Source organism: Lepisosteus platostomus, chromosome 8 (genome assembly GCF_059453375.1).
Source record: "Lepisosteus platostomus isolate fLepPlt1 chromosome 8, fLepPlt1.hap1, whole genome shotgun sequence".
NCBI lineage: Eukaryota > Metazoa > Chordata > Actinopteri > Semionotiformes > Lepisosteidae > Lepisosteus > Lepisosteus platostomus.
The window spans coordinates 58,026,763-58,047,249 of NC_142618.1; the positions used below are offsets into that span (position 1 = coordinate 58,026,763).

General features: G+C 38.0%; 1 protein-coding gene across 1 annotated transcript in view; it reads left to right on the forward strand.

Moving 5' to 3' along the window:
* Positions 1–20,487, forward strand: part of gmds (GDP-mannose 4,6-dehydratase) — a 304,999-nt gene that overhangs the window by 174,203 nt on the left and 110,309 nt on the right. The gene's annotated exons all lie outside the window — the stretch shown is intronic.

Here is a 20,487-nt window from a genome sequence, read left to right on the forward strand (position 1 = left end):
ATTGATTTGCTGACATCCACAGTGTTGGTACATGCTTCTAACTGAAGTAGCAAAGTACCATAGTTATGTAGTTACCTCACAACCGTCTCCGATTCCAATGGAGATTTAATTATCCCTTTAATCCCCCCTTGTGTATAATCCCCAGAAATCTGTAGTGGTTCTAAATCATTTTTAAAAAATGTGTTTGTGTTACATATGCTCATGAAACCCCCTTTAAATTACTGTAAAAATAATCTCACAGTATCTTTAAAATAAATGTTTTTGTGTATTTTGTTATATTTGCGGAATGCCTGTGCATAATTTGCCATACACCATTGTGCAAACAATTACCATATATACTGTAACAATTTACTATAATACATCTACTGAAACATATAACAGATTTTCAATTATATTTGAGACTGGTATTTAGTGTATTTGTGGAAAAATGTTAAACGCGCCAAATAAGTATCAAAGCCAATAGCATATGTCATGTTTTCAGTGCATCTCAGTATAAATAAATGTTTTAATTATGTATTCCTTCTTTACCCAGCAGATTTGATGAGATTTTCCATCTTCTGAAACTAGAAACCATTTTCCCTTGAATCACAGGGTTTGAGAATATGAACCTACAATAGATCACAAATTACTTTTCTTGTTCAGGTGTTCACTGGTTGAATTAATGAGTCTGTAGTTAGAAGCAGGCCATTAGATACTGGAGTCATTTCAAGTGAGACAGTAGCAGAGTACCATTCCTGAGTTACTGGTAAATATTGACAAGGATTAACTAACTGGAGGGTAAAAGTGTTACATCTGGTGAGGGAACTGACTTTTAACCAGAGCTGTAAAATGCTGTTATGCTTTAAAGGTAGAATGTCTTTTCCAGTGCCTAAGCAGAGCGGTAATTTGCTGTGGCATAGTGAAAGTCTGACTTCATGTTGCGCTGCTGTCTAGTGAAAAGATGCTCTTGCATCTCTCAGGAAATCAGCGTCCCTCTGCTACACACAAACAGCTGTAACAAGTCACCGTTTAGCAAAGCCAGCTGATAGATTTATGGCAGCCATGTGTGTTCTTTTAATATTTGTCAAATCCAATGAGTCATTCTAGGGCTTCCAATGGCTGCTTTGAACTTCAGTGACAGCTTGAGTGTGTCCATAAATTTCTGTGTACAGCTTTTCCTTCCCCCTCTCTACATGGGGAGCTAATTGTTGAACTTTGGCTTAATAGAAGTCAGTGAACTAAATAATTTGTCAAATTTGTGGCCCTTAATAAATAACCTGGCTCTCCTGCCACTGCACTCTTTAAAGCTAAGAATTTGGCCCCATTTGGATTCTGTCACTTGAAGTTAAAACTGTAGCATGCACTGCATTTGAAGCACTGTTATCATTCTTAACAAACTCAATACATCTCCTAGATGTTCTGTTTAGCAGTTTTCCTGCCAAGTTAGAGTACAAACCTCTATATCAGAAATGGATTGCCATTTAATGTGCTGTTTAAAAATGTTATCTGAGAAACTTTCATAACTTAAATCTTTCTGTGTACATTTGTTTGTGGCTTTTTTGAGTGCTACTGTGGGTATTGATCTTTGTAGCAATTGATACATCTTGCTCAGATTATTGTTTTCATTCTCTTTGGCATGCCAGTAGGCCATCTTAAATCCAGCTGTGAGTCAGTCAAATTAGTGATTAACTAAATTGACTTCCACATACATTGCAAAAGCTCATCTGTTAACTGCTGATTAAAGATTGGCAACTCGCAAATGCCTACCTTTCCATACATGAATTTGTGTAATTACAATCTCAGCCTTATAAAAATCTGTGCCCAATTAAACTGTCAGAAGATAATTATGGTCAGAAGTCATTCTACACTGATGTGTTTGTGCTTTTAACTTTTGGGCTATGGATTTGATATACAGCAGGTGTCGTCAGTGTGCATACTTAGAGCTAGTTCTAGGACTGAAAAAAGGCAGTACTGTAGAAGAGTGGGGCTATTTTTCCATCACAGCAAACTTCAAAGTTGTGGCTTTGAAATTTCAGAAATGCTCTGTCGTAGCATTGGGTGGCAGCTCCATTTGGAGAATGAGAAAAAAATTAACGCTGTTGCCAATTCAATGTCAACGTTTCCTTGTTCTTCAAATGCAAGGCAGACTGAATGCCACTTATTTAGAACCAGAGGGCTGAATACCACATTGACATTTCTTTAATCCTGTGGAAAAAAAAGAGAGTTAAGTATCATAGGAAAGAGCCATTTGCACAGAAGTGAGATTAAACTAGCATATACTTTCAATATAATTCAAACTATTTGAAAACTTGTACTATTTAAATAGAAGTTAAATGGAAATAGCACATCGTCAATATGTGTGCATCTTCCATTTATGCACCATTCCAGTAGTTTTTCGATGTCATCTGCTTTGCGTTAGTTCCCTATTCACTTAGTTCAATATTATGGAAATTAAACTGGCAGACAGTTTCAAAGACCTTTATTCAGCTATGAATGTTCACTTCATTTTGACACAGTAAGTGGAGTTCCTTTTGGTGCCATTAAGTTAGGCAGTGTGTATAATTCATGTTTGTGGCAGATAAAAGTAGTAAGTCTCTCGGTTTAATAACAACAACAATTATGTTACAGAAAGGAAGCATGTTTGAAAAAGTATTTCCTACTGATACACTGTTACAGTAAAATTTGTAATTTTTTTTGTAACGCACAGTTAGCAAAATGGAAGGGTATAGTGAGCCGAGAAATAAAAAAGCATAACCGTGTAACGCAAAACGTGAATTATCTGTGCTCATGTTGCAAAGGTGAAGCATTTCTTATTCCGAGCAAACCTCCCATTTTTAATTAAGTGTAGGCAACACAGCATTGTGGTGGAGATGGCAGGAGTATCCATTCTGAACCTTAAGCGTTTTTATTTGTTTTAATTTAAACTGTCACAGAGTTACTAATTTGCAGTGAGTCTGACCCTGCTTTACCTTTGCCTGCCCTGAGCCTCTTGAATAACAGCGTAGTGTTTTATTGGGCCCGGTCTTTTGTTTTCTTTATCCTCTGTGTCACTTACTCAGCATCCCAGCAGAATTGACAACATTCTGTGTGGTTCATTATGGAGGCAACCACACTCAATAATTCTGGGCTATGGCATATTTTCCTTGACAGTTTGCTAAAAAAGAACCACCCTGCTTTCTGCAGTAAAAAAAAAAAGCCAACTGGAATAGGATTTCACAATTACACTGCAGCAAAGTTAATCCTCTGTTTTCACAACTTCTGAAAAATTAATGGCTGAATGTTGTAGCAGTAATTGTTGTGCGTTAAATATATCCCAATACAGATTTTGCAAGCTTAATGAGCTGATAATGCATCCTACTGTATATATAGTACAAGAAGCGGTTATAAGTAGCCAACAAGAATTTTCTCTCTTGTTATAAAAGAGTACGGTACATGTTTCTAAACATGAGGTAATGATGGCAATAATGTTAAAGGCTAAGAAGAAAGCTTAAAAGAGATAATCCATGATCAAGCCTTCATAAGAACCCTTTTAAAAAACACCCTTTTAATTAAAGGCTTCCTTCACCGTAATTTAGATATCATTTCCCAGTGCGTAAGTGCATTGATGTGGGAATATACACACACACACACGTGCTAAAAAAACACTTTCATTGTATTCGCCCTTGCTTGGTTTCTTTCCAAGACGGTGTTCTTTTTCACAACAAATAAAGCACAGCTTTGGATTCTGAAAATGCTGACAGAATCTTGAAAACACCATCTCCTAGAATGATGGAAGTACTTAGGAAAATGAATCATTCGACAAAGCTCGTGTTTACCACTTATTCCTCACGGTTTGAGTACTAACTATCTAATAGTGATACACTATATATTTCAACTGTAGTTTGAAAACATGTGAGGGGTCCCAGTGTTTTCAGGTCATGGTCATGCTTGTGTCATCAGGCTGGCCTCATGGACTGCCTTTCTCAGTAAGAGTCATAGGGACACAGGGTCAGCTGATAAAACTGGAGGTACAGTACTGTATAGTGCCTAGTCAGCCGAACTGAGAACTATGCAACTGAGGTGATGCAACACTGCTTGTGTACCCTTGTGTTAGCCATCCTAATCACAACACTCCTGCTAACAAAGCAGTGAGCTTCTTTGGTCTATTAAGCCTCTTCGTTACATAACTGCTCCAGTATATGGCAAGAAAAACAGGGTTGAATTTCACCAGCTAACACTCTCACTTGTTCTCCCAGGCATTATTTCACCGTCCCTAAACACATGGCCCGGAGTGTTCAAGGACAGGTCAGTGAAGAAAGAGAAACCGGTAGAATCCCTAGGATGGCTTTGCTTTTTACACCACATGGCGAAATTGAAACTAGTAGTTCCGTGAAAAATAATCATCTTCTTCAAACACTTCACTCTGCAGACCTGCTGTGAGGCATGCAGCGGTGTCACGTTTGTGGCGTTCTTAAGTTTCCTTAAGGGTGAACTAAGAGAGCCGCCCAGAAATTAACTGATGTTGCAACTTATACCCTTCCATCCAAAGACAAGACTGCCTTTATAAATAAAATGATAATGTAAAAATAAAAATTGAAAGCTACATCACACTGGGAGTTTTTCTTTGTTGTTTTTTTTACATCTAAATATTATTATGTTGAAAATAGTCATTAAGATGTTTTTTTCAAAGTATTTAATGAGTGGAAGACACTTTTAAAGGAATAAAAAGTAATGAAAACAACATGTAGATATTGGACAGTGGTTTATGTTGAACCATGACTTATTTTGCCTTTCGCACTGCCTAGCATGTTCTACTTACATACTGAGGGACACTGTACTGTTTGTATGTGGCTTAAAATAGCTTCCATCCCTAATTACTGTGTAACCACCAAACACAGGTGTGGAATAATTTTCTGCGTTTTAAAGAAGGCCATGTTTGTCCAGCTAGTCAGCGAGGAAGTCAAGACTGCACTTTGATGTTGCTCAGCCTCCTTCCCCTATTTAATCGCGCAAATCTTAATGCAGTGGAAACAAAATATGCCACATCAATCATTCATTTCCAGTCATAAATTATTCATCAGCCACCAGCTCTGTCTCTTCTGGCGTGGCGGAATGGGGTGGGTCTGAGTGGAAAAAATTATGTCCGCATAAAAACTTCACATTTTTGTGGGTGTGAGGCACATCTTCAGTCCATTTCTGCTCATAGCCTAATGGGCACTAGGTCTGTGGTGTGAGCCGATATAAAGCAGTATTTTTTAGCTTCCATTAAAAACAATGAGGTCTCTGTATCGCTGGCAGTCTTTGCCTTGCTGGGTTGGAATAGATTAGGAACCAAGGTTCAAATAATCACGTTTAGTGCAATTTTTGGCTTGTTTACCCACCCTGCTTTTCTCCTCTCAGCAAGTTCCTTGCATTTTCTCCGGGATCCGGTAATTCAATAACTGGGATAGTCTTGGTTTTCAGTCAAACACGTGTGCCAACACAGTGATGAATTGAAGACTAATGACTGAGTAGATACCGTAGGTGTGCATTAAAATGTGGGATGTGCTTTTCACTTTCGACCTTCTGTCCAGCTTCCAGCTTCATTTTCATCATCTGAAGTGCAAAAAACGATTAGGATAGAGAGGGAACATTTTTGATGGGTGAGTCATTTCAAAGACGCATCAGGATTGGAAATCCTTCTAACGAAAGAGGACTGAAAGTACAGGTATCCCTCAACCTAATAGTAATGTGGTAATAATAAAAAAGTTAACCTCTACGGAAATCCAACAGTGGGTACATGTTGGTGCAATTCTATTGCATTACGTCTCGTGATGACTGAACCTGCGCTCAGCTCTCAGTCAGAAAAGAAGCAGTCAGATTTCAATATCAGTCTTGTGAAAACCTTGCACAGCCTACCCAATTGGCTTTAAACAGAAAGCCCCGAGGTACTGTGTTCACTGTGGCCGTCATGATATTATCTGTATACTTTCAACTGATAGGAGAGGCTATCAGCAGAGGCTTGGAGGGCTGTTGTTGATGGAGTCAAAGCCTGTTGTACGGAGTTTCCCTTGTAGCTCTCCGACCTATTTTAAGATGCCTTCAGAAGAAGCCTGAGCAGGGAAGTGTTATTTTCGAATTTGTATTTTTTGGTCGACTTTAAAAAATAAAATTAGTGCATGTGAAAGGAATAGCGTGGAGTACATTAACTTCCAATATTTCAAAGATGTAGATCACGTGTAAGCCTCAATATTGAGTCCACAGTTCATAAGGAAAGGATGGCGTTTGCATTTTATAAGGAAAAACGTCTCATGAAGGGCACTGCGGGAAAACCGTTTTCTCCGAGTTAACAATGTGAACGTGAATGAAAGGAAAGAACAAGCTCCACAATCAAAATTCGGTACCAGGACAATAACATAACAGGATGCGGCAATAGTTGTCAACAGTCTGAAAAAGTGTGAGTGTGACGGAGAAGATATTTAGACATACAGCTGAAAACACTGTCAGATACAGCGAAGGATTATTTCCTCTAACTCTGCCTAAATTCCCATTCTGCTGGAAGATCTGATGCGTTTTTAAGGTGCCATGGGCTTAAACTGCAGCCAGGTAGACGTGGATTCCGAAAAGTTCTAGAAATACAGCTCTGCCCGGATTTCTCTATGGCCGTGAGCCTCTCCATCAGGGGACGCACAGTAATTGCACGAGAACATGACCACGCTTGCCAATAAGGTGGTTCAAATAGCAGATTTCTGGAGCTGATGTCCAGGTTCTTGGGTGAACCAGTGGAAAAAGGGGTCATCCCTTGTGTGGCTCCAAGGTACTTGCTGTTTTGGGATTTGGCAGCAGAGAGCCCCGTCTTCCACTTTCATGTTCTAAGCGGAACCGTTCCTGAATAAAACATTGTCTGCAGGAACGTGTGGGCTTAATCAAGCCAGATGCCGGCAGACGTGTAAACCGTGCGCAAGTGATCCAGGAGAAAGTGCTAATAAATTCCTAGTGAACTTTGAGGAATTTGAGGTAAGGCTGCTGTCAATATAAATGAGCTCAGTATGGTGGAATGTGTCGTTGCTATGGCGACCATCTACAGTACAGGCCTTGTTAGAAAAGCCCCTAGTTAGTACAAGACAACAAAGCAATAAAAATGTGCTAATTAAGTGCAGAGTCACAAAAAAATGAGAATGTAGACTGTGAGCCAGGTGCTGAAGTTCAGCTCATTCATTCTTAAGTCTTATATATAAGCTAATTTATTTGTAAATTCATGGATACTTTGCCTAAAAGGGGAATTTTAGATGTTTCCCTTCAAGAAGATGCCAAATTGTATCTTTATAATCTATTTTAATTGTTTGGGTGGTTATGTTTTATTTTATGATGTTGGATGTCAATTTTATTGATCGCTTCAAGCATGTACTGTACAGTATATTGCATGAAAAATAATAAAAATGCACGAAGGGTCATTTAGTTCATCTGAAATAATGTCCATGTGTTTTCACAGTTAGCTTTGAAGAGCCACAATACTTTAAAGAGAAAAACATTTTGTATATCTTTGTGTCCTTTTGCGGATTGTATCCATGAGAAGGGAATAATTTGTTCTAGAGGCCATCAGACTGGCAAAGACTTAAAGAAGTCTTATCAATATAATGCCTGTTGGACAAATGACCCTCTACAAATGTGCATGTACTTTTATACCTTCTTAAAGCTTAATCATCTTGGTGATAATGTATATCATATTTGCCAGTAATTATGATGATAGTTATATGTGCTAGAAAATGGAAGTAAACGCCGTCTTTCCTGCTGGCTCTTGGTGTACTTTTGGTATGAAACAGTGTCATAATATAATTATAAAATATATTTAGTGCACCGTGAAGGAGACAGGCTGTTTGTTCAATGTCTTGGTTGGAAGTACTGCTGCAGAAAATATTAAGTAAAAGCATTGATGAAGTGATAACAAGGGGCATCTAAGATGAAAGCTGTCCGTTTTTGGAAAGAAAGGATCTCAGATTTCCTATTTGTAAGACTAAAGAGGTGACAGGCCTTGTCTGTAATAATAATAAACTTTCCAAGGGAAGCATTGTGTGTCTTATATTTTCCTGTAATTGGATTTACTTATTTTCATTTATTATCCTTTTTCTGTTAAAAATAGGAAAAAGAAGAAATTAGGATGATTTTCATAAAACAGGAACTCTTTCAGGAAAAGAAGCAGTTTGATGAAGTTCTAACAAACGGAGTCTGTCTTTTAGTTTAGCTGAAGTCTTTCACTAAAAGTGCATTGCTGTAGTTTAACTGTTTCATTTGTCTTTAATTTCAAGTAGCTGTCAGTAGGAACCAATGAGATTAAATGATTCACAATATCTTTAACAACAGAATGTAAATGAGGGATCACATTTCCCACAGAATTAAATTCTAATTATAATATCACCAAGCATAATGATGTTGCACTTTAATCACCTAATAGAAAACAAAACTCCATTACCAAGTTATTTGTTTTCGTTTTAATGATTAACAGCTGCTGGTTTCTACTTTCTGGGGACTCTGTAACATGAAATTAAGTTGTATTCCTTAACCCACACCTACAATCTTCCTACAAAGTGAGGAAGTCATCACTCTTACAAGCTGGCGATTGACATCCCGGATCAATTTTGCCCAGCTTTGCCCGTGCTTTTTCCTTAGAACAGACAGGGCTTGGTACAGCAAATTTTAAATAAAAATCGATTTATTCACTGCAGAAACTGTGACGTAGTGTATACTAGAATATTCCAAATGTTCTAAAAGATATTAAGTTTGTAAAAATGTATAACAAGTCAAGTATTTTTAGTTGTGGTTCTAAGGCCTCTCAGACCATTGTACTGTAACAATAATAATAACAGCAACTTTTCTATTTTGTGATGCATCTTTCATTAATATATTGACACTTTGGCCCACAAAAGAATATTTTAGTAATTTAATTATGCAGTGAGTACTCTATAGATTTTTACTTTTTAGAAAGGATATTGCTACATCTAAGTACTTCACAATTCAGAAGGTGTAACGGGCTCATTTTAGATGTCACTCAAATTAAATTTGTTAGAAGCCTTTGGGAGTATGCTATATGTTTTACGTTTGTTCTTGTTTTTTTTTACCTCCCCTTAATTGAGGCTTTAAATTTTTGAGCAAAAGAAAGGGGGGTATCAATTAGTGTTTTGGGGTTAAAAAGATCATTTTTAATGTTCTTTTAAATTTTGGACCTGGAAAATATTATTATAATATAGATATTATTTTTGACTATTGCTCCTTTCCATTGAACAAGAAGTAAACTGGATTTGATATTACTGTATTTATAGGAATAACATTTGCTTTATTTTCTCTGTGGGTAAAAATGATTGAAGAATAACGGTTAATTGATTGTGGATAAATTGTAGTAGTTTCAGTATTAAAGGTTATTGCACCACCATTTACAAATTAATATATTTTGTCTGTGTTAATATACTCCCCAACAATCATTAACATCTTCCATTAGGAGGCTGTTGAGTATCGTGGGAAGACATTTTTTTAAAAATACAAACATGTGGAATTGGTTTCATGCACTGTTTAGTAGACAAAATACTGTGTTGACTGTCATAGTTTACACATAAAAGGTTTTAAAACAACTGTTGTCTTCTTTGAACCTGCAGGCATATATATGAACAATAGAACATGTATTTTTACCTATCAGACTTCCACTATTAAACATTTATGCCTTATTGATTTACTTAGAGATTCTGTTTACTATTTAAAAGGAGACAGCTGACATACGGATTCATCCAGTTTGTGACACTTACTTCTTCCTTGTTATGGCCTTTAAAAAAAGCAGAACAAATGAATTCAATAGAATGGAAAGTGACATGTTGCAGTGCTCTTTGAGTTAAGGTTATTTTTTGTAAGAAATTAATTTTCCAGTTGGAAATTAATTTTCCAGTTGGAAATTAATTTCCCAAATTATGTCATTACTGTGGTTATATACTGTAGAACACATTTATGTTTAGGACAGAAGTCTTTGTTATTTTTATTAGACAGGCAAAGTGAAAACAAAACTTTTTTTTGTTGAAAGATAGTCATTGAGAAACACAGTGATTAAAGATACAGTTTTAGTTACAGTAGATTATTACAGTAGCCAAATTTGCTTTGTAGTTGTGTGTGGTCTGCCCATGAAATGAATAAACATTGATTCAATTCTGAATGTGTGTGTGTATTAACTTAGAGCATTTCATTTAAACAAATGTAGAAAAGGCTTGAATTTAATGAGAGAAATTGGTCTTTGCAATAAATACATTTATGATTTCCCTCATCACATAAGATATATGACTTCAGATGTTTAAAGTTTAAGACTACAGTCCATAAGCAAACAAAATGTAATCTGATCCTGAAGGAAAAAAAGTATGAAATCCAAACCTCCCCTTTGAAATCCTTTCTAAACTTCTCTAAACTTTTTCTAAAGTTCTTTAAGAAATTCTGATTGACCACAAACCCTCTGAGCCAAAAAAATAAGGAATTTTCACTACCTACAGTAGCTCAATTCACGTAATACAATTATAGAAATTTCTTTGCCTCATTCAAGCAGGTGAAGATAATAATTGGATTGGATCTTTCCTTCCACGGACTTTGATGAAAGTTGTTTGTTTTGTAAATTAATCCTCAAGGGGTAAAAGTTGTTTGTTTGGTCAAGAATAAAATTCTGGTGACCACAGCAAGCTTGTTCATTCCTCAGTCTCTTTGTGTGAACACACACCAGAAGGACGAACACTCATTTGGACATCTTGATAAAATTTAAAGGAAATGTGTTGTCAGAAAATGACTTTTTTAGAAATGCTTCCAATGTGTTAATCTTACAGCATCAAGTATCCTCTATTTGTAGAACCTTGGTTTGCACAGAAGGAGCTTATATATGCACCTACTTATTTAACAAGGAAAAAAGAGTTCCATTATTATTTATTGAAGGGACCTTTTAGCATTGTGTATATAGCTATGTCTACTTAGCACTTAAAATCCCGTATTATAATCACGTATAAATATAATAATAGAGATTCTGAATATTATTTATATATAAATATAATAATAGAGAGAAATTATAAATATTATATATATATAATGACGTTTCATATTTTTAAAATATTTCTCATGTTATTAGTTTTACTCAAGCTATCACTACAAAAAACAGGTGACTTACTGAAATCAAAGGTCCTTTGGAAATACCAGTTTTACCTGGTTACTGTGTCGTAAGACTGTGCAGTCTATAGTTAAAAGAATCCTTTGTCATTCACATAGATGGTCTTATATCAGCTCTTTTATGTGATGTGACAGGATAATTCAAGCGTGTTCACAGTATAGAACATCACTGTTAACACTCGGGAGGCAAAATGCCATCAGCCTCCATCAGGGGCTACAGACGGAGCAAAAAATCCAGTGTAAGGGGAGGTGTTATCTATACGTAAGGCAAATGGGTGTGTGCTTCCTTCTCTGAAGAATGGTTAGAAATGAGAAGTGGCCGTTCAGCCCATCAAGCTTGGCTGGCGGCTGGTAGCTACTGTAGGTAGTCCGAGATTCTCTTCCACCCATTTCTCGAAAGAACCCAGGGTATCCGCTTCAGCAGCTTGGGTGGGTGGTGTGTCCCTGACCCCCTTCACCTGGCTTGTGAAGGAGGGGCTCCTTGTTCGAGATGGACCTGCACTCCCCCGTAGTTCGACCCGCGTCCTCGCGTTCTTGTGTCACCACGCATACGGTACTCTGAAGAAGTCCAGAGGGCTAACTTTGCAATACACTTGCGTGTTGAATCAGGGTCCCTTCGTGATCTTCCCTGTTCAAGACTAAGAACATACAGTTCTTTCGGCCTGTCAGAGTTAAACTGACCTTGAGGCCCAGGAATGTACAGTATTTGGCCGCTCCTGTCCAACTGAATCTTGAGCACATCTGTAATATGATTAAAAATATGCACACACAATTCTGTGTGACCAGCTAGTAAAAGGGTTTCTAACTTGCATCTGACTGGTGCATTATACAATTCTAACGTTAAATTCCTTGGATGTAAATTCCACGTCTTCCTGAGCTGCTTCAGCAAATCCTGCCCAACTGGTGAATGGACAGTAAATGTGTGAGAAGGGTTTTCAGGCACTTCAGAAAGGCAGCTAGACATCCTCAGCAGAATAGGTTAGTTACAGCGCAGTGTCAAATTGGAGGATGGGGAAAAATTAAATGGTGTTCATTTTTAAACATCTTTATTCCTCTGGGTGGGCATCTTCTTTCACGAACTGTCATCTACCAGTAGTCCGACAGCTTTTGGAGTTCAGTACTTGCTTCCATTTATCACACCTCTAGAACTTCGTCCGAAACCGATGGTGGAGGTGGAAGAGGTCCTTCCTTCAGCATTCAAGAGTTCTGACACGGATTTAACAGGACCCAACAGGGAGCCTGTCGATCAGCAAGGGCGAAAAAGAAGTCCTTGCATTCGCATCTCTGACCATTTTCATAGAAACAGGTTTTGCAGGTCTGGCAAAATTTTGAGCACACAATTTGAAACATTCACCTTAATAACATTTTATGATACAGGATCCTGAAAACAGTTATTTAACTTTTAATTAGTTTGTTAACATAGTTGACCACAACAGCCGTACCTGTGATATAAAAAAGATTAACTTCCAGCTTCACTTTGTAATATTTTTCATCTTTATTTGTCTAACCTGATCTTGAAAATGAACTTTACAAAGAAAAACATTTTTTTTAAAAAAGACCACAAGCCTAAGCTTCTTAAGCTTTCAAATGGGTAAATAAATGTTTGGATCACAAAGGCTTGAGAAAAAAGGTTGCAAGTTTATATGACTCTCGTCGTTTCTGTGACACACTGTCATCATCCACTCTTCACTCTCGAAGGTGAGTGCTGTGTCTAAATGTTAAAGAGGATCATGTGAAAGCATGTAGGTCAATAAATCACTGCCAACGAGCTGCTGCCCTCCAGCTCACACCACACCAGACCTCCATTTCACACACATCGTGATTTAAAGGACAAACCTATTAACCAGACTTCTTTTTTTTTATCCTTGTTGATCAGACCCATTGAAAACCTTCTAAGATACGCTTAAAATTTAAAATCGCTGCTACAAATACTCAGTTTCTACTGCAAAACAGCAGTTGCCTTTCAAAGAATTACCCTAAAGAGAAGTAAAAACATGCAACTCAACCAGTGCCAATGTAGATATATTTTTTTTTAATGTTACAGGCATCAAAATATTTGAATTAAGAAATTTCAGAGCACTCTATGTGAACAACTCAGGATTGGCTCAATGTCTTTTGAGATTAAAATGAAATAAGGAAAGGTTTTCTGAGCATGTTGTGTGTGATACGTGTGAATCCTAAATAATTTTTAAATCTAAGACAAAAACACTTGGAATTGGAATTCATAACAAAAAACAGGGAGAAGGACAAAGGCCCAGCTTCCAGATCTCTAGGGTGTAAATACAGTTCTTTCTCAGCATTCATCGTGCCAGCAACTGTTCACCACCACTGCAGCCACTGGTATGGTGTATCACAGGGGCAGCTCCATTTCTCATTCATACGGACAGGCAGCCATCCCTCAAAGCGAGTTCAAACCAAACGCGTGCAAACATGTGGAAGTTTTTTCACAACCCTATTAATTGAGTGTCATAGTAATTGGAGACTTGCAAACAAGACCAGCATATTCTGAGAAATTGTTTCTAATATTGTTGAGCCTGCCTTTGATTTGTGTATCTTGAAGCTGAAGCTCTGTTGGGACAATCGCTTAAATGAATTAGTGACATGAATAATAGTATTGGTACTGATTTGGAAGGTTTTCGTTTTTTTTACTTAAAATAAGTCCTTTAAATTTAAAATATAAGTTTAGCCAAGGTGTATAGAGTTGGATCAGGAGCAGTTATGATGGTTCTCTCACTCTCTTTGTAGCTTAATACTATTAATTATCGCACTGGGTTCAGAATTTATGCCTTAATCCATAGAGGAAACTCTGCACCTCCCTCCATTTATTTCAAAGCAAATTGCTGCCTTAAGAGATATTCTGTCAATATAATCAAGGGATTTTCAAGGAGAATCGGATTTTTTTTCCTTGTCAGATAGCTGTGCAAAAAAAGGTTATGTTTTTCAAAACGAGAAATGCGAGGCCCAAAAAGAAAGGTCTTGCATGTTTTTTAACCCAGTTCCTTTTTTTCCGACCATGCGGAAGAACTCGCTATCGATCATTATTGAAGTTCACATCCATGTGCAGAATTCTAAAATTAATTTATTTAATGTATATGCATGTGCTATTCCAGGATGATTCACTTTAAAGTATTTTAAATCTTTGAGTCTACTAAGCGCCCCTTTTAAATGACATGCTTGGATATAGGTGAATGGAGGGGCTCTGAGGTAAGACATCCTAGGACTGAGCACAGAGCTGCAGGGCATTTATGACTCAGTCTTGACTAGTTTAAGATATTTAACCCCTGTAAAGAAGGAGAATGAAAATATGTTGCCATTACACTGTAACTATAAAAGAGGCAGTAGTTACAGGATTATTTTTAAGACCACATATTTGTTTTATATATATATATTTAATTATCACAAAATAACGTTTCTCATTTTTGCTTTCGGCTCTGCAGAATCTAAAAGGAAGGATTTCAAATATTTGATTACCAAGTAATTGCTACAGTATAATGTAATTATAGATAATGCATATATTATATAGTCCCGGGACAATTTAAAGCTTTTCAATCAAAATAAATCTGTCAATTTCTATTCAGTGTGACAGGTTATATTTGGAAAATGGAAGAAGTATTTTGCGGGCTGGAACCATTCATTTGAATGCAGTATAATGTTACTGCTAAAAGCCAATTGGATCTGAAAAGAGAGGGCATTGTGATAAAAACATTTGTGTTCAATTGCTATTTGAAACTATACCCAGATAAATAACTAGGAAAAAGCAGTGAGCCATATTCAGCAAGAAGGTGTTCCATCGTCCATGCTGGCAATGTGATGACAGTGGAACAAGGAGAGATTTCAAACCCAAGCACACTGACCATGACTAATGGAGTCGAGCAGAAGGACACAAGTTGCAGCTTAAGCTTCAGTGTAGGCTTGTCTGTTAAATCATCTCATGCCTGTTTTGGGATCTTGTCTGTTCTGGGTTAATGGAGGCAGAATATCATCGGTGACTGCACATGGTGAAAGCTTTCTACTGGTATGTGACCGAACAGAGCTAGAATATGGTCGCACCTCTCTAACCAATGCAGTATTTATTTGTTGGTTTTTAACTTGGGCCAGTTTGAAGATGGGAGGGGGTAAGGAGTGTTGCTAATCTTCTGAAAGGCACTCCTCAGTTTTGTCTTCCTTTGCAAACTTGTTTTTCCTCGTTATGCACTCCTTCGCTTCCTCCAGATTGTCTTCAAATGCTGAGTCCTTATATCCCATACTTTATAAAGGGAAATCCCTGAAAGGGAAATGTTTTTATATTTAAAACAAAGTGTAAAATTTGCTTTGTAGTATCTAGATGTGCAATATTTTATACATTGTAGCACTTCATAAAAGAATCCAGGGTTTGATGTGTTACCAACACAAAGTAAGCTAAGTATGATTCTCAGGAAATCGAACAAGAGTTTTAAAAACAAGTGTGAAAACTATAATTTGCTGCATTTGTATGTAAACAGTGTCAGAAAAGCATTTATTTTGTGACTCCATAGTTGTGTGTAAGCTTAGCGGAATTATAAACATATTCCATTGTGCAAGACACCCAGTGATTGTGCTGGAAGGCAGGAGGCAGTGCTGAATCTGACTTAGACATAACGCAATTACCTCAATTCTAGTGCCTTTCGGCACTTTGTGCTTCAGTCCTGTTGAAATATGTTGGGTTTCCTGTTATGAAATCGAAAATAAAGGAGCCTGTCAGACAAAATAACACGCAAGCTACACAAACAAACAGAATACACAGGAACGCAACCATGTCAACATGCCTATGCCGACGTCTCCAGGAAACATGGTGTAGGAAACAGAAAAACCCTTCAGAGGGTGAAACCACATTGCATCGCAGGTCTGCTGCAGCGGTTCACCTCAGTGTGGAAAAGGCCTTTTTGAATTAGTTGCCTTCCTCATCAGTGCTTACACAGTCAGTAACTCATCACCTGGGAGTCCTAACTACTCAATAGTTCTCACTGTCATTGAGAACCTCTGACTTCTGCGACGGCTGCCTGTGACTCTTACAAATTGTAGGCATTCTTCACAGTTTTAGTTAAAACATTTAAGTTTCCACACAATATTGAGCAATAAAAACTCAATATTGAAAAACTGTATAACTACAGATAAAAGTGCTACACTTTTTTTCTAGAAATAAATATAAGACACTAATAGAAACATGACCCAAATAGTCTTCAGATTCTCTTGCAATAATTTCTGATTATTGTTGTTGCTTTCTTATGTTACCTTAAGAAAATGTCAGAACCATGTTCTTAAACCCCCCTTTTAGAAAAGGATACCAGAGATAAAAAAATGCAGCTATTAATGTTTCTTGTGAAATAGCATGATTCTGTTAAAACATTTTTTTTTGTTTTAACCATTTTAAAAATCAATTCTGGAGAATCTGCTTTGCGTGTGATGGCATCGGATCATGACCTTAGTGTAACCGTCCTGCCCCACGTAGCGGCTAGTGACACCCGAGCACGTTCATCTGAGACATGTCGTGGTTTGGAGCTTCCTGCTCTCTTTTCAGCATGAGGGCTCTGCATATTTAGAGTGTCTCACAAGCCAAGCAATTCCGCCTTGATATTCCGTTAAGCAGCTGTTGCATCTGCAGCATGTAATTTTGCTTAACAATACACCAGCTCTCCAGACTGTGGGGTAGCAGGTCCCCCTGGTCGAATGTGTTTCCAGTCTCTGCTGGATTTGCCTCCCTGACCTTGTGTTGGCAGGTGACAGGGTTGCACGAGACATCCATATTCCCATTTGCCATCGCATTGCTCGCTAGTCAGAAAATAGCAACATGCGCAATCTGATTACACCACACAGCTGGGGGAGAAGCTTCTCCTGTTCGTACAACATAAAAAGGATACGTGGCTTAGGAGCAGTAAATTACAAGGAGGCAGAGCTATCTGAGCTGCAAGTGTGGCGTCATTTCATAAAATAATTTTCTTGTAATTCACCAGCGTCCATAGGCATGTGTCTGGATTGCAGTCTAATATTTCTCATGCTGGGTTATCTAAATTGGGACCTAGCAGTTGATGAAATAATACTGATCCCCTGTGATCGTGATAGACACTATATACAGTCTAAGTCCATGAGAGTGGGGTGAATGTTGGTGCATTGAGCCTTTTAATGCTGCTTTCCAGGAGAATCTGGTTTGTAAGATGCGGACTGAGTTGCATATTATCATTTTTGGTGGAAATCTTTCCTTTTCCGATTCTTGGAGGTATTGTTAAGCTCGGTAAGCAGCTCCATCTTATCTTAACCTTTCTGATGGAAGAGTAGGAACAAGAGAGGGCGCCATCCAACAGACAGGCCATTTCCAGTTTGTCATTTAAAGGATGTATAGTTACCACAGTACAGCTCGTGCTTACCACTTGTCTTTATCAGCGTAATCTAGGTGCTGAAATAAGCAGAATCCTTAGTCAATCACAAAGAGCAGACAAATACTGTATAACCTATGCAAGCTCCTGTGTTTGGAAGGCTTGGCAAATGGTTGAAATAGTAAATAAGAAAGGGCAAAAGAAGACATTTTAAGGTGCAGGTGTCCTGGTTTAGACCTTGATTTTCTGTGGCAGCTCTACTAAGTTGTGCCAGTGACTAATGCATATGCTTCCGCAGAGCATAGTCCGCCTGCTCACCACCATATTCGCGGTTGTGCATGGTTATTTCTTCCCGGGGATTGCTCTGTGTTTTTCATATGCTCCTGAAAATCCCTTTGAGTGGAAGCAACTTGGGTGTTCTGCAGCAGGCATGTCGGCTTGTTATGCTTAATAATTCCCACAGCAGAAAGAGGAATTAGGAGAGGAGCAGGGCAGAACAAAAGCCAGTTGAGTGCCAGCTGGGAAAAGCACCCTCTGTGAGCAGCTCTGTGTAATAACTATATTTCTGAGGAGAAGGTAATGATGCTTAAGTGAGGCTGGTCGTGGTAATGTAATATATACAAAGCCGTGTCAGGTCTGGATCCAATAACCTGTCATTTACCACGTCTGGAATAGATTGCGTAGATAAATGAAGTGAACTCTTGCCCGGCGAGGAGCCTTTGCTCCCAGGGCTTTGTTTCTGAGCGTCTGAGCCTCCAAGCCTGACCCCTGTGTCCATTCCTGGAGTCAGTGAATCCCGGGGCCTTGAAGACGCAAACTCTGTGGGCTCACGTGTTTCTCGGTTCCCCCTGAGCAGAGGAAATAGCTGAGGAGTCTGTAGCTGTTTGACCTGAGGCAGGATTAACAGGTGCATGGATGTGTATTCCAAAGTCCATTTTGCAACAAAAAAAAAAGAAAACATTCCCGTCAGGTGATACTGGAATATTTTATTCCTTTAGTTAAAGGACTACTGTTTCCAGGAACTTTCTTTTCTGCCTTTGACACCCTTACTAGCTGAGGCTGTGGAGGTGACTAAAGAAAGTGAATATCTGAAAATAGTAGAAGGGGAATCTTTCTGCTTTAGTGGTACGTGTGTCTTTCTCTGAAGTATTCAGGTTAGCATTCCTGTAACTCTTTAACAACAGAAGGTGGTTTTTCGTGCTGTGTGAACTACTGAACCTGTGTTCTCTGAGCTGAGGACTTTCCTCCACTTGTATGTGTGGTAAAGGATTTGGCTTCAAGTATTGATTGTGCTGATTGACTGAATCATACACTTTTTGAAAATCCAATATTGACTTATAAAAAGGAATGGCATCAATGTTCCCTCTAAGCTGTGCGCATGTGCACACGCGCATAGGTTATGAAAGCAGTGCACATAGGAAATTGAACTGCGCACAAAAAATTAAATTCCCAAAAAGATATGATAATAATAAAACAAACCACGAGACAATAAACTGACTACAAGACAGGCTGCGAGAGGCCCACCTTGGGTGTGTGCATTATTACTGCTGCTGGATCATCGAAACCTCTGCTCTCCTAGTCTCGTACCTCCCTGCTCCTGCTCGCTCGGCGCTCAGTCTCTATGACTGGGCTCGTGGAATCGCTGCCCTGGTCTTTTGGATCGCTATGCATCTATGAGAATGACTATATTCATACAAAATAATTTCAGGTCAACAATTTTACAAACACTCAATTTAGTGCGCACGAGTTTTTGTCACTGGGGAAAAAATTTGCGCAACTTAAAGTTTTTCCACACACGGGCCATTAAACATTAGAGGTAGCATTGATTGGCGTACGTCTTTAGAAAACATGACAAGGCAACTAACATCCTTTTTTGGATGGACATATGTAATATGCAAGTTATAGCCCTTCAGAGTAAGTGAGCAGCAGCTGCACTTATTTCTTTTGGAAAATCTCCTCATGTTCTGACGATTAGCTATTTCAGTGACCAGCACTGAACGTCTCATTCGCCACTACAAAACGAATTCTGTATATTTCACTTGTTCCCGGTCACTGGTTTTAGTCACTTTTTTGAATATTGCTGAGAATACTGCTTTGTTTGAGGCATTAAGTTAGTTCACGCCCTTATATCTTTAGTACCTTATGGAAAACAAATATTGTTCCCCGGTGAAAGGAAAGAAAAAGAAGAACCTACTCTTTTATTTTGTGGCCATTTTCACGAGTCCCCAGCCCACCTCTTTCTTATTTTCAGATTACCTTGCATAGTCTTTTAAGTCATGTGTTTGATTGGATAATAATACATGACCAGTTTAATAGCTGGTAAATATTTACGGGGCAGAGGTGAAATGTCAAATGTGCCTGAGCCAGGTTCAGTACGTACACCATGTCGAATGACTCATAATTGAGCCCAAGATATATTTCACCTGAGGGAAATAGGTCTGACAGTTTACAACCCATTTTGGATTACCACCTTTTAGGGGTTAGGGATCAGCCTTGTAATTGTAGGTGGTTTACTATCGTTTAACATAGTTGTGGAAGAGAGAAACACATGCACACAATCTCTCTGTTACATTTCGAGTGTAACAAGTGATGATAATGTGAAGTGGATAGCTTTGCTGTATTTGGCCATTCCTTTTGCTCTCTGGATGTCATAAATCTGAATTAATGTGCTTGGACACGTAGTGAAGTCAAATGGTGTTTGTTATAAATGTCAAATACCTGTAGAAGCGTATGCTTTATAGGATGTTCAACATCAATGAGCAAATTTGGATATCAGAAGGGTCACACTCCCTGTGGGAAATTCCCAAATCTGCATTTTATTAAAATAACCTAAGGTATTACAAAAAAGCAAAAAGAACAAACGGTGTTATTTTTCTCTTTACACATAAAGCTTTTAAGTGTTTTCTAGACCCTGTGTTAAAAATTATATCATCAGAAATCTATATTGCCAGTCCATGACTATAAATATTTAATTTATGTTTAGTTTTTTATATCTCTTCTTTCTTTGTAGTCTTTTGTTTGTTGTAATTCGTTTTTTTTTTAT